This window comes from Acromyrmex echinatior, chromosome 1 (assembly GCF_024713525.1).
Source record: "Acromyrmex echinatior isolate Ae372 chromosome 1, ASM2471352v2, whole genome shotgun sequence".
Lineage (NCBI taxonomy): Eukaryota > Metazoa > Arthropoda > Insecta > Hymenoptera > Formicidae > Acromyrmex > Acromyrmex echinatior.
The window spans coordinates 1,211,545-1,227,710 of record NC_141852.1 but is presented as its reverse complement, the minus strand read 5'-3'; the positions used below and the strand labels follow the sequence as shown (position 1 = coordinate 1,227,710).

General features: G+C 31.3%; 1 protein-coding gene across 24 annotated transcripts in view; it reads right to left on the bottom strand.

Annotated features, from left to right (window-relative positions):
• pHCl-1 (pH-sensitive chloride channel 1) overlaps positions 1 to 15,417 on the bottom strand; it is a 673,866-nt gene extending 658,449 nt beyond the window's left edge. For 11 of the 24 annotated variants that reach the window (XM_087405588.1, XM_087405385.1, XM_087405990.1 and 8 more), the window contains exons 1-2: positions 15,297 to 15,417; positions 14,705 to 14,836 (exon numbers count right to left, since the gene is read on the bottom strand). The gene's annotated coding sequence lies outside the window, so the exon portion shown is untranslated. The remainder of the gene's footprint in view (positions 1 to 14,704; positions 14,837 to 15,296) is intronic. The other 13 variants (XM_087406040.1, XM_087406069.1, XM_087406100.1 and 10 more) reach the window with 5 other exon arrangements.
• Positions 15,418 to 16,166: the final 749 nt, after the last annotated feature.

Genomic DNA, 16,166 nt, shown 5'->3' with positions numbered 1-16,166 from the left:
TCGTACAGAAACAAAAAACAAATCTAAAAAATAATTTTTGACAAATCTAAATATAACTAACGTTCACATTCAGTTATTTAAGTGGCCTAAAACTGCATATCTTATGCTAGACTAGCACAAGTCAGCACCTTCAGATTCCTTGGTACAACAATATTAAGAGCACTTTACTCTTGCTCGCAGCCTTGGCTTTGTTGTCTATAATGCTAAGTCCACAATCTTACTTTATAAAGCCATAAGTTGTAACTTATACTTTTAGGCCGTAAAAATTAAGTTTTGCTCAATTCGTTTAAGTCTAACAATTATAAAGCCTAAAGATTGCGCAAAAACAGTTTAAAGACAGAAATTATTGTCATTTACTTTCTTTCGATTATGATTGAAGGCCTCTTAAAGCAAGTTGTGGACCGAAATTAAATTGGATTTGTAGTTACGCACTTTTAGGCGGTGGACACTCTTTGAAAAAAAATTGATTTTTCTCTTTCAAATTTTCTCTTTCAAAGTGAATATCGGAACTGTAATATTAATATAAATCGCCGGAACTGTAAAAAATAGAAAAAAATTTCCAGAATGAACATTGAATGGCTTTAAGAGTACTTTAGAATTATAATAAAAAATTTTTTTTTAGTTTTTCATTTATAATAAAAATTATTTATTTATAAAGAAAATAAATTTTTTATTATAAAGCACTCTTAATGCCATTCAATTTTCATTCTGAAAATTTTTTTCTATCTTTTATAGTTTCGGCGATATTCGCTTCGAAGGAGAAAAACCGATTTTTTTCTAAATGGTGTTTCACCCCTTAAAAGTATATATGGGCAAATATAAAAAAATATGTGTCGCTTATTTTTGTCTGAAGAATAACATACTAAATGCTCATTAAAATCGGAGAGGGACAGTCTCTCTTTTTACTTTGAGTTATGTTATCCTAGTCAGAGGAGCTGATCAAAAACTTTTTTTCCCACTTTTTAACGTAATCTTCATATTACGATTTATATTAATATTCGGGCACAATGTTACAAAATCTAACATAATTCAGCATAATTCTCAAAATATATTAATTCTAAAAGTGGGAGATTAACTTCGTATAAGCGAGTCATAAGTTTAACATACCAAAATACTGCGCGTGTTCTTAATGTAAAATGTTATTTTGTATGTAAAATTCTATATTCAATGGAATTTTGAAAATACATATTGCATATGAAATTCATGTGATCTGTAATTTTCCATGTGGACTGCAATATTACATGATTATGCTGGATCGAAAAAAAAAACAGCATAATCATATAATTTAACACAAATATTTTTTCCAATGTATGCATATACAGGGTGTCCGGAAAATCGCCCGAAATACGGGGAATGATTCGGAATCCAAAAAAAAGGAAAAAAAGCTATATAAACATAGATTCGGAAATAAATCGTTTTCGAATTACCCCCCTTTATGTTAAAAAAAAATGTAATTATGTAAGATATAGTCCACTTGGTAGCCCTATCTTTTTATTTTTTTTATTTAAAAATTTTTTTTACTGTACTAGAAGGATGCCAAGCGGGCTATGCTTCTACGTAGTGCATCTTGGGTAATGCCAAAATAGTCCGAAATGTAGTTATTTATGTTAAGGAGATGCTGGAGTGTCCTGAGTCTCCTTTTATCATTAATTATTAAAGACTCTTTTCTCTTAATTGTATTTATGGATTGAAAAATCCTTCTCCACAATTAAAGTATCGACAACAACGCAATTCGCCAGCTACTATTAAATACGAAAAACGAAAGAAAATTGAAGACTTACAGTTTTGTTATCGGTTTCTATAGTCAACTCACGTAACAATATATGCTGCGTATAAGAGTTTCAGATCTTGCATATTCATAAAAAGTAGCTGGCGAATTGTAGAAAACTTGAAAGAACAATCCTATATTTTCAGAAATGAGATAGATTTAGTATAAGAGAAACAAGTCTCCGAAAATTTTGTTTGTACAATATATTACGAGTGAAATTGACGTAAAGCCGAGCAGTAGTTTAGTTCCGCGATATTCCGACAGCGGCGCTGTCATGAAAATATACGGCCCATTCGTCCCGAGTAGAGTGGACGAAACTGAATAGAAAAGTCCTCTATCATTTTATAATGCTCGCAATAATTGACGTTTAAAGATAGCCGAATACGCGTCTGCTCGACTTACTATTGTCGAAGGTACGCGCACGACGCGCGGGCCGCGAGGAGCGGAATGGCCTAGCAGGCGCGCCGCGTCGTTTGAGTTTAGATGCTCACGACGGTAAGCCCCGCTTCTCGCGACCCGCGTGCTCGGTGGGCCGTTTCGGCAATAATAGGTCGAGAGGACGTGCATATTCTTTTCAGGCAGAAGTGGAATTCCACGACAAAAAAATGGTCTGTCTTTTGAGTCAATCCATTCAGCAATCCAATTTTCAATTTCGCTATAATTATGAAAGTGTGTATCTTCCAGAGCATGTTGCATCGATCGGAACAGATGGTAATCGCTTGGTGCTAAGCCCGGAGAATACGCTGGGTGCGAGAGATGCTGGGTGCCTCCCATTCAAGATCCAGTGTTTGTTTCACGGCAACATGCGGCCGAGCGTTATCATGGAGTAAAATCATCTTTCGATGATTTGATGCAATTGATGGTCGTTTTTGCATCAAATTATCTTTGCATTCAAACGTTCCAATTGTTGTCGATAATGCTCGGCGGTGATTGTTTCGTTCAGTTTAAGCAGCTCGTAATACACGACACCCTCCATATCCCACCAAATACAGAGCATTGCTTTGTGACCGTGGATATTTCGCTTTGGAGTCGATATTGATGGTTGGGCAGGATCAACCCATGATTTTTTGCGTTTTGGGTTGTTGAAAAAGATCCATTTTTCATCGCCGGTCACGATACACCACAAGAAACTCTTCTTGTTGTGCTTTGCAAGCAAAGAAATTGAGATGTTTAAACGGTTGGCAATGGCATTTTCGGTCAATTCATGTGGCTGCCATTTTCCTTCTTTTTGAATCTTTCCCATAGCTTGTAAACGTCGTAAAATAGTTGATTTATTCGACTTTGAGTTATTGAGACAATTCTTTGAGTGTTTGAGCTGGATTTTCTTCCAATAGAGCTTGCAGTTCTTCGAATTTTTTCGGTTGACCTGTTCGTTGTTTGTCGTGAACGTCACAATCACCACTTTTGAATCGTCGAAACCAGTCTCTACATACTGTTTCCGATGGAGCAGACTCATCATAAATTTCCGCAAGCAATCGATGAGTTTCAGCTGCTTTTTTTCAAATCAAAATAATGTAGAAGGAAAACATATCGGAAAAACAATTTATCACGTTCCATTTTAATTTAGTTATAGAAAAGCACATATATAAACAAGGATGAAGTCTGTTGATTGAATTTTAGTAGGAAATATTCACACTTCAAAATGATATAAGTAGCAGATGTCTCTGACCATAGCATACGCAGCTACTGCCATCTAAACGTGAACAGCGGCTTTTAATGCAAGTCCCTAAATGTACACATTTATAGATCAATGTATATCTTGACTAACAACAAGTTACAGTAAGTATATTTTTACTAAATGAACACTCTGACTGTGATATAGATATATCTTCGAATGCAAACATGTATTTGAAATACATGTGTATACGTGTAATATACAATAATAGTATTTTTTCCTTTATTCATAATGCCATTTTAATTTAGGATGTCAGTACATAATTACAATACACATACATTGCACATACATATGTAGCTATTTCATCTCTTTTTATTATGTTTAATAGGCCTTTTACAATAATAAACCATAAATCAATCATAAATCAGAAGTCAGACGCTAAAAATTGATTGTGATTGATCAATTTTTAGCTTCTGATTTCTGATTTGTAACTAATGGCTTATTGTAGAAGGCCAATAACAAAAAGAGATAGAAGCTACTCATACTTAGCTTTTCATGCAGATATAATATAGACATTAGTGAATACTAAAATTATATTTTATGCGCATTATGATGTACACACATTACAAAACATAAAATATATTTCTAATTCATATTCACATATGTTTAGCTACTTCATCTCTTTTTGTTACGTATAACAAAAAGGTGTACTGATGTTCTCTTTTTTCTACGTTTAAAAGGAAATATGTTTTTTTATGGTCAAATGTACAGATATTAGTGATATATGCTTTTATTTTCAATATCAGAATATACATACAACTAACATAAATCAAAGCTAATGAGAGTCAAACCTAGATGACGTAACATCTTAAAAAAAATAATCAAATTATCGAATCTCCTCTAATAAATCCTCATTTTATGTATACGCATATATACGCATTATATTAGGTATATAAATAAGTTTTAAAACGTTTTTTGTGTAACGTATAATTTCAACTTAGAATTCAAATATTTTCGCGCTCTTTTGATATGTAGTGGCGCTTAATATGTACTATTAAAAAACATAATTGACTTCACAAAATTGGAAACTTAACCTCAAAATTAAATGATTTTAAAATGGCGAGCGACAAGCAATTTATTCGACATTGCATTCGATACGAATTTCATCAAGAAAAAAGCGCTGCTAAAGCATGTGAATCAATTTGTTCTGTTCTTGGAGTCAATGTTGTATCCAAAAGTACGTGTGAGTTTTGGTTTAGGCGATTTAAAGAGGATGATTTTGACGTTAGCGATAGAGAACGTAGTGGTGCTCCTCAGAAGGTTACAAACAATGAATTGCAAACATTACTCGATCAAAACTCATGTCAAACACAAAACGAACTTGCACAGCAACTTGGAGTAACTCAACAAGATATTTCAATTCGTTTACGGCAGATGAGAAAGATTCTGAAGGAAGGAAAGTGGGTGCCGCATGCATTAAATGAAAAAAATAAAAATGATCGTCTTGAGAAGTGTTTGAATCTGTACAATAAACAGCATAGAAAATCTTTCTTGTGGAAAATCGTGACTGGTGATGAAAAGTGGATTTTTTACGATAATCCTAAAAAGAGAAAACATTATGTGGATCCAGGACAACCCACTACATCAACGCCAACATCCACAGCAGCAAAGTAATGCTATGCATCTGGTGGGACATGAAGAGTGTGCTATATTATGAACTGCTCCATCCAAATGAAACGGTTAACAGTAATCGCTACAGTCAACAATTGATCCGTTTAAATCAAGAAATCGAATGAACGAAATCGTCCATTGACTGGCAAAGGAAAACGTCCTGTGAAATTGCTTCATGACAATGCTAGGCCTCGTGTTGGTAAACCTGTAAAGGAAACGTTGCTAGCTCTTGGTTGGGAAGTTCTGCCGCACCCGGCGTATAGCCCAGACATAGCCCCTTCTGATTATCATTTATTCCGGTCAATGCAAAATGCCTTGTCCGGTGTACACTTTCGAGTATTTGAAGAAGTGCGAAAATGGGTGGATAATTTTATCGCATCGAAAGACGAAACCTTCTTCACTTCTGGAATTCGCAAGCTGCCCGAAAGATGGCTAAAGGTCATAGATAATGGAGATTATTTTGATAATTAAGTGTGTTTTCGTTTCTAAATAAATAAATATTAAATTTCATTAAAAACGCTTTAAAACTTATTTATACACCTTATATATATATATATATATATATATATATATATATATTGTACATATATATATATATATATATATATATATTCATGCAGATATTCTCTATGTCCATTTTTATGCAATATTAAAATTTTATATTATAATATATAATGTATATAATGATATAGAAAATTTAATTCTAACGTTGTATATAAAAAGACATTCATGAATACGAATTACAATTACATTTTATGTATATATTATAATGTATGTGTACACACAATGACACAAAAAATATTATTCTATTATTGACATATTAGTGAAGACATATAAACATGTTAGTGAATTAATGATATATGCAATATTAAAATTATATTTTGGGTATATTAATGTGTACATGTATATTACATATAAAATATAATTATAATTTATATTCACTAATAATGTTTTTTTATATGTTACAATAATATTAGAATTATCATAGTATAATATACATACAATTTTCTATATTGGATATACAAATCGACATATTAATAATGTAAATACTAATCTCTTTTTATTAGAGAGAGCAAAAAGAGTTACATTATGTATGTGCAATGTCATATTCATTTATTGATAATATATTATCGTAAGCTAAAATGACATTGGATGTAAGAAAAAAGTGCTACTACGTATCGATATAACTATTAATTAAAAATCTGCACTTTATGTATATTATAGACTTTTAGTACTGATGGTATATATTGAAACACGGCCTACATTGCATGTGTATATAATACAATTGTATTTCTAGCCCGATTTTACAAATATAAGATTAAATTCAATTCCAGTTTATTTTTTTCTCAATTCTAAAATTAGAAAATTTTTCAAAATAAAATAAATTTTACATTTGTGGGATTGAGCCTAATACATATTTTCGTCCTTGCTAAGATGGTAATGTAGGAAATCGAATAAAAATGTCGATAATCGATCGAATTTCCTGCATGATCATATTAACTCAGAGGGCGTAAGCATCTTATACATTGGAAATGAAAATCTGTAATATCGACCTTGATTAAATTCTGCCGACACTCCAGCATTCCCTTAACACTGAAATAAATTATGATTGAAAAATAAATTACAATTTTTTAACATATGTAAAAGTGATTATACCTCAGAAACGACTTATTTCCGGAGCTATGTTTATATAGCTTTTTTTCCTTCTTTTTAGGTCCCGAATCTCTTCTCAAAATATTGCGGGCGATTTTTCGGACATCTTGTATAATTAAGTTTCTTTTCATATATATTCTCAAAATTTTTAACTTTGTTTTCCGTAGATATTTTTCGTATTAGTGCGAATATTTAATTTTATATTGGGACTAAAAGTAATATTTTTCTGTGATTAATTGTAACATGTTACAACTTGCTCCATGTCACATCCCACAGAGCACAGCACCTTTTGCAAAACCTTCAAAAAGCGCTTCTGACTGGGTTCAATTTGAGTAGGTACTCATATGCTATAAGCTTCTTATCTTCTATCTTCTATCACTTCTAGGAGAAAGATAATGATGCTCACAGCGCGTGAGGATCCAAACTGAACGCAGCCTATGTTAATTGCGTAAACATTTTCTGAGTTTTATAAACGCTGCTGTATTATATGGACATATTCAATAACGAAAAAGTTTATTCGTAAAACAATCTAATACTAGATGAAAAATCCTTCGAGCAACTTTTTTTAAAAATTTAATTATTACTTTAATTAATAAAACATGCTTTATTAATTAAAATAACAATCAATTTAAAGAAACAAATTGTTCATTCCTTGGTTTTAATTTTTCATCTAGCATTGATTATTTTATCTTCACGAGTATGTATTATTGTTTTAGTATTATTGTTTATTCATAAAAACTAGGAAATCGGCTGTTTTTACAGACACATCTGAAGAACAAGTTCTTAAAAAATGAGCAAAAAGATATAAATAAAATGACAAACCAAATAGATAAAAAGATAAAAAGCTTAAGATGAGAAGAAACAGCCCATAAAAAGAAAAATAATAGAAGATATACATATTTGTTAAAATAGCTGACTTTTATTTTTTAATTTGTCGTCCTTCAACAATATATTAATAAGTATGTAATGTGCAATACAATATTACAATATATTATGCAATACAATTAATATTTTTGCGAAAAATAAACATTTCTTATATTATTACTACTTACCCCGATGATGTTACTTTAAATCTTAAGTTAAAAGTAATATCTAACAAAATACATAAAATCTAAAATTATGCATAGTCACAAGTAAAAATATCTTTTATATCTTTATGATATTTTAAAACTAAGAAATCGATAATTTCTTAATTTCATAATTTGAAATTAACAATTCATAATTTGAAATTAACTATTAGCAATTTGAAATTAACTTATTATATTTGAAATTAATAATTTTAAATTAATCAATATTAAACTGATAAAAAATTCGAACCTATTTTGCAAAAAATTTTACATTTAGTCTCTCTCCCACATCAAATATTGGATTTATTATTATATTGTACTAATCAACTTTCTGTTGGTTCATTAATTTTAGTACAAAATTTGTAATCAGTAACTTAAGAAATATTACGAGTTTTTGTAATATTGGATTAATTTTTTTAAATTTTGAATATAGTTTTATTATCTTAAACTTGTTGATGTTCGTACCTCAGTAACTTAAAAGATTTCTAAATTTAATGAAATAATTGAATTAAAAAATTATAGGAAAATAAATACACTATAATTTATAATTTTCTATTCATTATTTTTATAAATAGAAATAAACATAATATTACATATATTTTATCAAAGTTTTAACAATTCATTTAATTTCCAATGGAATAAAATTTTTCTATAATATATTTAATACACTATAGATAGAATAGCTTTTTTATAGTTAATAATACACTTTTTATAGTTAATAATACTTAATTTTTTAATACAATATCAAAGTTTTTAATGTGTAATCACGTGTAACATGATGGAACATTTCCAAAAGACATCTCAATGATAGTCTGACAATGAATCTAAATCATAATCGTATTTAATATTTAAAAAAAGTGCGATAAATAATTATATCTATTCTTCTTCCAAAAAGTTATTTTCTTAAATTATCAGTTCAATTCGAAAAATAAGAACAATTGAACAAATATGAATAATCGGAAACATATCTTTGAATATAAAATAGTAAAATTTTTGACTGACATATTTCTTTCATTTTTATACATTCTCGAATAATTGTCAATGAGATATAGTGAGATAAAGATATTAATAGTAAATAAATGATAACGACAAAAATTTTCTTTGTCGAGTTTTTTTACGATGAGATTAAAATATAAAATAAATAAGGTTAAACAAAAAATAAATTAAACAGATATTTGCCTATAGGTGTTTTCCAATTGCAATATCCCTAGACACTTTCGTGTACACGACGACACAAGTTGCGTTACAATTGTCCGTTATCGTCAACATTACACTACACATCTGTATTCAGTCGAAGACTGTGTAAATTTATTTTCTAGTGACAATTACATGTTACTAACTGCGGCGGCTACAAATAAGATTGGAAGACGTTGAGTGGTTGGCACTTTAACTTTTTTTGTTTAATACAGAAAAAGCTACTTAATCTAACTTTATCCGAAATGGATCTCAACCGTGCACAGCGTACACGTTCAAATTGAATCGCGTACAATGTTACATTTTGTACATTCCTGTGTACGTTTGTGTTGAGATGTTTTAAGCAATTGGAAAACACTCTTTAATACTTAAGAGGATGCTGAAGTGACCAAATTATCGAGACTTTAAAGATCGATATGAATCTCCGAATTTACTAACAAAATCAAAAATCGTTTTACAGGATTAAAATAGACACAAAATTTGATAGTGCTGCAATAGACTTTACACTAAAATCGAAAAAAAAGTTAAAAACTTACATTTTTTTCAACTCATAAAACTGTCATCTGACGTTCCCTAGACTATTGAAGAAAGAAGTTACAAATATATTTTTCGTGTAACACTAATTTACTTTTATATTTGCGAAAGTTAGTGTTATATCTCCAACAGTTACGCTAACATTTGGCAAATTACTTATTAATTATTTGTTTACATATGTCGTATTTGCATCTGCATTTAAATTCACAAAACAATTTTGTACTTACAATTCCATTCAATTGTCCAATTGGACACTTTTTACAGCATATTAAATAAAAAAACATAGCTTATGAAACTTAAATTTGTTAATGAGACATGCACTCTATATTTAAACGTGATTTTTTAGTACCGAAAAAATAAAAATTCAAGAAAAGGAGAACTAAAAATTTTAGAATTACTTTGCGAAATATTTGATTAAACTATTTGTTTCTATATTGTACAGCTATCCCTGATTTAAAAAAAAATCATGTTTCTACGTCAATTTATTGATGAAAAAATGTAAATTTAGCAAATTTTAACGCACAAAATCAGATACGCGTAAGTCGCCGAGCGGCCCGATCTTCTCCACTCGACCTCGCGCCGGCTTCCCCACTCCGGTGCGCTGCCATCCTCGCGTTCCTTACTTTTCCAATGGTTTTAAACAAACTTTTTCGGTAGCAAAAATTCGAGAATTTTTTAACAGCAAATTCAATTCTTTCTTGACAAATTGGTGCCAGAACTCTTAATCTTAAAAATTAGAGCCACAGTAATTTTTTGGAAAAAAAATTGTTATCTTGGCTCCTAATCAGAAAGTAATCTTTTATTAATAAATAAAATATAACATAATAAATTCGTAGAAAAATATCAGCTGTCGAATGCTTCATACTATTTGATATTATGCATATTAACGGAATTATTCCATTTTTTTATACGAAAAGAAGATATCCACTTTTCAAAGTCGTTTTATAATAGTTCAAACTGCAAAAAATTGTTTTGTTATTAAGTGTTACGTGATAGTGCAAAGATTTTTCTTGAAGAAGAAAAATCACCCCTATAAATTGCTATGCGATTCAAAGATAAAGGAATTAACAGGAAGTTTTCCGCAGACAGGTTTAATGAACAAATGGCTTTTTATAAAAATTAATGAACATTTCAGGGCTTGTCCGAGGCTAAATTTATTCGTCGATATGAGGGCTACATTTTTTTATGAGAATTTAAAGCTTTGCGTTTAAATCTTAATGAAAAGAGAGCCAGTGAAAAAAGGTCTTTTTCAGTGTTTAAAAATTTTTTTTCTTAATTAATAAATCGATTTTAATGTTCCACGTCTCATTTTATTGGTATTTCGAATACCTACATTTTTTTATATCGAACTTTTTTCATATAATCAATATCTTTCATCTTATAAGCGAAAAACGTGCTTTTTGCACTAATCGAGTTTTTCGCATATTTTCTTCACAAGTTTCGAGTATTAAACATACGCATTTCTTTTCTGATGGCCTTTCGAAGATTTTCATGAAGAGAAATGCTGGTTTATAATTGTTTTCGGTAAAATTTTACCTCTATTGAATTATTCTTGTTACTCGAGTTTATGAAGTAGGTATATAACGCGCATGAAAAATAGTAAACAATTAAATATCTCGTAAACTGTTACGTTTAACATGACTTATACTATTCTGGATTAATGGGAAGGGTACTACTACTACAAAAAAAAAATTAACATGTTTACATGTAAATTAAAATTTACATGTTATTTAGAATACCCCTCGTCCCTTATTGATGTCGAGGGCCACCGAGTGACCGAAATTGCCGAGAAAGCATTTTCGATTGCTTAAAACAAGCGATTAGTGTGAGAAGGAGCTCGCTGTCTCGTTCACTCTCGGCGCGCCGAAGGCGAGCACACATACAAGGAGTTGTGCTTGAATGTGTGGCTATTGATTACGCCAGACGGCCGTCTGATTCTGTGTCGCTACCGTCAACGCAGAGTTCTTGGCTGAGTAGTCAGGAGCCTTAATAAAAAAGTTTACAGCTCGTATGAACCAAACGACAGTGCAGTGCACCAAGCGTATTACGTGCACAAACAATACTGAGTTTTATGAAACAAAAGAAAGATTTATATCAATTTGCAAAGGACTGTATACGAAGATTCGGAATGATAAACAAAGTAATAATTGTGTCTAGTAGGTTCGATCTTCTAAAAGATGGCATTGTTACAAAAGGATGAATGCGTTTGAGTAAGACATAACGATATACATATAATAAATATAAGAAATGAATGAAAGATGTCACTATTATCGAAATTGAAATTAAAAAATGTACTACTCGATCAAGTTCGACCATCGCTCCAGCATCCTAAGGGCCAGTTCCATAACTCTTAACAGAGGTTCAACTTATTCATCGTCTCTTTCCAATTCTAAAATTGAAAAGAAATGAAAAACAAGTTGAACTTCGGTTAAGAGTTAACCGTGAATTGTGGAACTGGGCCTTAGAGGATTACAAAAGTGTCTATTTTATCGATTAAATACAACAATTTTCATAAAATAATATCACATTACTTCGTAATTTTTTTGCAAGATTTGAAAATCCTTTTCCAGAACTAGAATATACACATTAACATTAGTCTGTAGTGTAGAATTTGTGAACCGAAAACGATAAAACTTTTTAAGATGACCCTATACATAGTCAATAATAATACTGATCAATAATATTGAACCAATAATACTGATAATATGCATAAATATTTTCAATATTTCGGCAATCTTACATTAGAATGGATAATGTTTCACTTTAGTTTTACATGCATTTTCTATTGCACTCAGACATACTGTGACATGGATCCTAATAAAGCGATACTGATGCTTAAGAATCAAAATCTAGATCACGTCAGTATTCTATGTCAGTATTCTACATCAATCCATTGAATCAATATTAATCACACAAAATCAGTAATATTGTATCAGTACTTGTTGTCAGTATTATTGACCGTCTAGGATCACCTTTAAAATTGAGGTCCTCTTTATACATCATTCTTTAGTCCAATATAGCCGCAAAAACATCATAAAATTTTTAGAATTAGGCTTAGATATCTAATCCTATACAAAATCATTCTACAAAATTTGTATACTACTGATCAAAAAGTACCGGGACCGGTCCAATAAAATAAAACTGGGACTGATCCAATATTTTGCATTTTAATAATACGCAATTATTCTCCCAAATTTACTTTATATCTTTTAAAATAATCCTCTCCCATGCGCACACACACGCGTATGCGCACGCACGCACGCATGCACGCACACCACACGCGCGCGCGCACACAGCAATAAATTTATGCCACATTTTTTCCAATTCTCGAAGCACCTTTCATATAATCGATTTCACGTATAGCCTTCAGAATTCTCTTTAATCGAATCTATCGATTCAAAACGGGGTCCACGAAGTGGTAATTTCAGTAAAATCAAGGGAATAGGAAAAAATCACACGGTACATATTAGACAAATATGGAGCTAATGAAATAGTATTCATAGGATTTTGATAAAAAAATCACGAACAAGAAAAAATCCTGCATTTCTATACAATGCAAAATGCGACGCAGCTCATGTTCAAATTATCTTTTAAAATCGATTGACATGATTGACACTAAATGATATTCCAACATGTACAATCATATCTGGAATTGTCAATCGTCAATCATTGAGCACTATATTTTTGGAGCGCACAATTTAAATGAATCAGCGTGCGTGCGTGCGTGCGTGCGTGCGTGCGTGCGTGCGTGCGTGCGTGCGTGCGTGCGTGCGTGCGTGCGTGCGTGCGTGCGTGCGTGCGTGCGTGCGTGCGTGCGTGCGTGCGTGCGTGCGTGCGTGCGTGCGTGCGTGCGTGCGTGCGTGCGTGCGTGCGTGCGTGCGTGCGTGCGTGCGTGCGTGCGTGCGTGCGTGCGTGCGTGCGTGCGTGCGTGCGTGCGTGCGTGCGTGCGTTTCAGTAAAACAAACTCCTTAATATGTGTATTTGAATATAAAATTTCATTCAGTACATTTATACTAAAGCGTAAAACTTAAAACTTAAAACATTAAACTTTATATCAAATCAAATGTATTGAAGTAAGCAAAAGCGATTATGATACATAATTGATCAAAATCTGCGTTTTATTACTGTAATCTACAAAAGATAAATTATAAAATACATAATGTAAATGATTCAAATAATAAATTAATTAGAAATATGTTAGCCCTTCTTACATATTTCTAAAATATAAAATTAATATTAAAGAATACTGAATTGCAAATTATTAACATAAATTTTGTCTTAAAAAACATATATGTTATAACTAATTTCTTCTGATATAAACTTTGTACACGAAGTGACTCGGTTACGATATTTTCAAAATTTTTTCTCAGTGAAATAGTATACTTATATTAAGTACATTTTACTAAGTTAACTAATAAGTTTATTAATTCTGATAACTATATACATATTTTATATCTATACATATTTCATAACTTTATACATATTTCATATCTAATTATTGTCGTAATTTATGTGTGTATCGCTTTGCTAAAATACATTTTCTGACATTAAATTGATTGACTACTTTCACAATGATATTTTCAAAAATAGAGGCAATACCGATTTATTTACTGCATAAAGTATAATTAAAAAAACTATGTATTAAATTTGTTTTGATGATCATTTCAATATATTACAATATATCTTCGATCACGTTTTATATATTCGATCTTTTCGATAGAATCAGGAAAATCATTGGCATAAATAGTTAACCAGTTTTCCACTGCTTAATTATTTATTTAGTGACCTTTCGGCAAAAAAACGTGTTGTTTATCATAAATGTAATTCAAAATGAATCTTTACAAGGTCAGTAATTTTGGTAACGTAATTATGTTATTAGTAAATGCAATATGAGCTCTATATATCTCTATAAGCACACATTACATAGAAGAATATTATATATTAATATTGCACAATTTAATTCAAGGCAACATTAAGAGAATTAATGAGATACTGAATGGAGGGATTCTATTCCAAACTAATGTGATCAAATGTAAAGATATTTTCATCTCACACACACACACACACACACACACACACGTACACATCCTTTCTCTCTATCTCTCTTTCGCTCTCTAACTTCTAAATTTTATAAAAGATAATCTTGCGCCGCTACTTGTTACTTGTAAGCGAGTTTTTGGCGAACTTTCACAAAAGACTTACCGAGAGCAAACACATTTCGAAAGAGCGCAAATAGTAGATCGTTTTGTCGTGTCGCTTCTCGTAGCACTATAATTCTTTTCGTACTTTCTGTTTATAAAATTAAATCACTATTCATACGAATTCACATCAGTACTTAGAGAATGCAGATAGACAGAAATCAGATAGATATGTGAGCGGCAGACAAGTACACGCGTATGTGCACATAATACACGCACACACGTATTTTTTTGTAAACGAATGTGTGTGTGTGTGTGTGTGTGTGCGTGTGTGTGTGCGTGTGTGTGTGTGTGTGTGTGTGTGTGTGTGTGTGTGTGTGTGTGTGTGTGTGTGTGTGTGTGTGTGTGTGTGTGTGTGTGTGTGTGTGTGTGTGTGGATAAGTAGGTGGGTGCGTTTCGAGTTACGCATAAAGCGCATAATATAGGTCATTTTATCATTCTTTATTAATTGGTAAATAATAAGAACAAATGATGTATCATGCGTTTCATGCGTAATTCGAAACGCACCCTGTGTGTGTGTGTGTGTGTGTGTATGTGTGTGTGTGTGTGTGTGTATGTGTAGTAGCGCGATGACGATGGCAGCGATGATAGCTTACCACGACCTTCGCATACGTTGCGTTCCACCCGCAAGCTTACGCGGTGACTTTTGGACTGACAGAAGGGTAGTTTCGTTCGCCGCGTCGTGCCACTACATCGATGCCACCATTCGGGCATAGATGTTACTAGCCGCTACCACCGCCATCGTAGTCATCTGTTTCGCAACTACCCATCGTCTATTGTTTCGCGAAGCGATTGGCTCTCTCGTAGTACGTTTTAAAATCCGCTTGGTACACTTGTGAGTGTAAATAGAACAATATACAATTAAAAAAAAAAGAATTTTTACAATCCAAAAAATATTAATGCTTATTTTTATCAATATACATCAACTTTTAATCTGAGTTCAATATATTCACTAGTTCTAAAAATTAGAAAAAAATAAAAAATAAATTAAGAACTAAATTTAAAGTTAATCTACATTGGTAGAAACGAGCATAAAACATCTTATAAGACGTCTTATGTTTTTCTCGATTTAAGAATATTTTATAATAGATAGCATATCTATTATTACAGACAGATCATTATTGAAGTTATATAAGTATTATACATCATGATTATATCAATAACTTCCATCTCATATTCTTCCTCATGCGTTTTCATATAATTTTTATTTTTATTTTTTTATAATATACGTCTAAAAGTTATCCAAAACAAGATGTTTTAAAATGTCTTAGGTCTGATTGCACCAACGTTACTTTAATTAGCGAAGCTTAAAACTCTCTTTGTCCCTGTCTCTTTTCGATTTTAAAACGAGATAGAGAGAATTTTAAGTTTTGCTTAAAATTAAAGTAACGTTGGTGCAATTGGATCTTAAGGATGTATTATAGACGTACAATCCCTGCAAAGAAAATTAAATTTGGAAGAGGGTA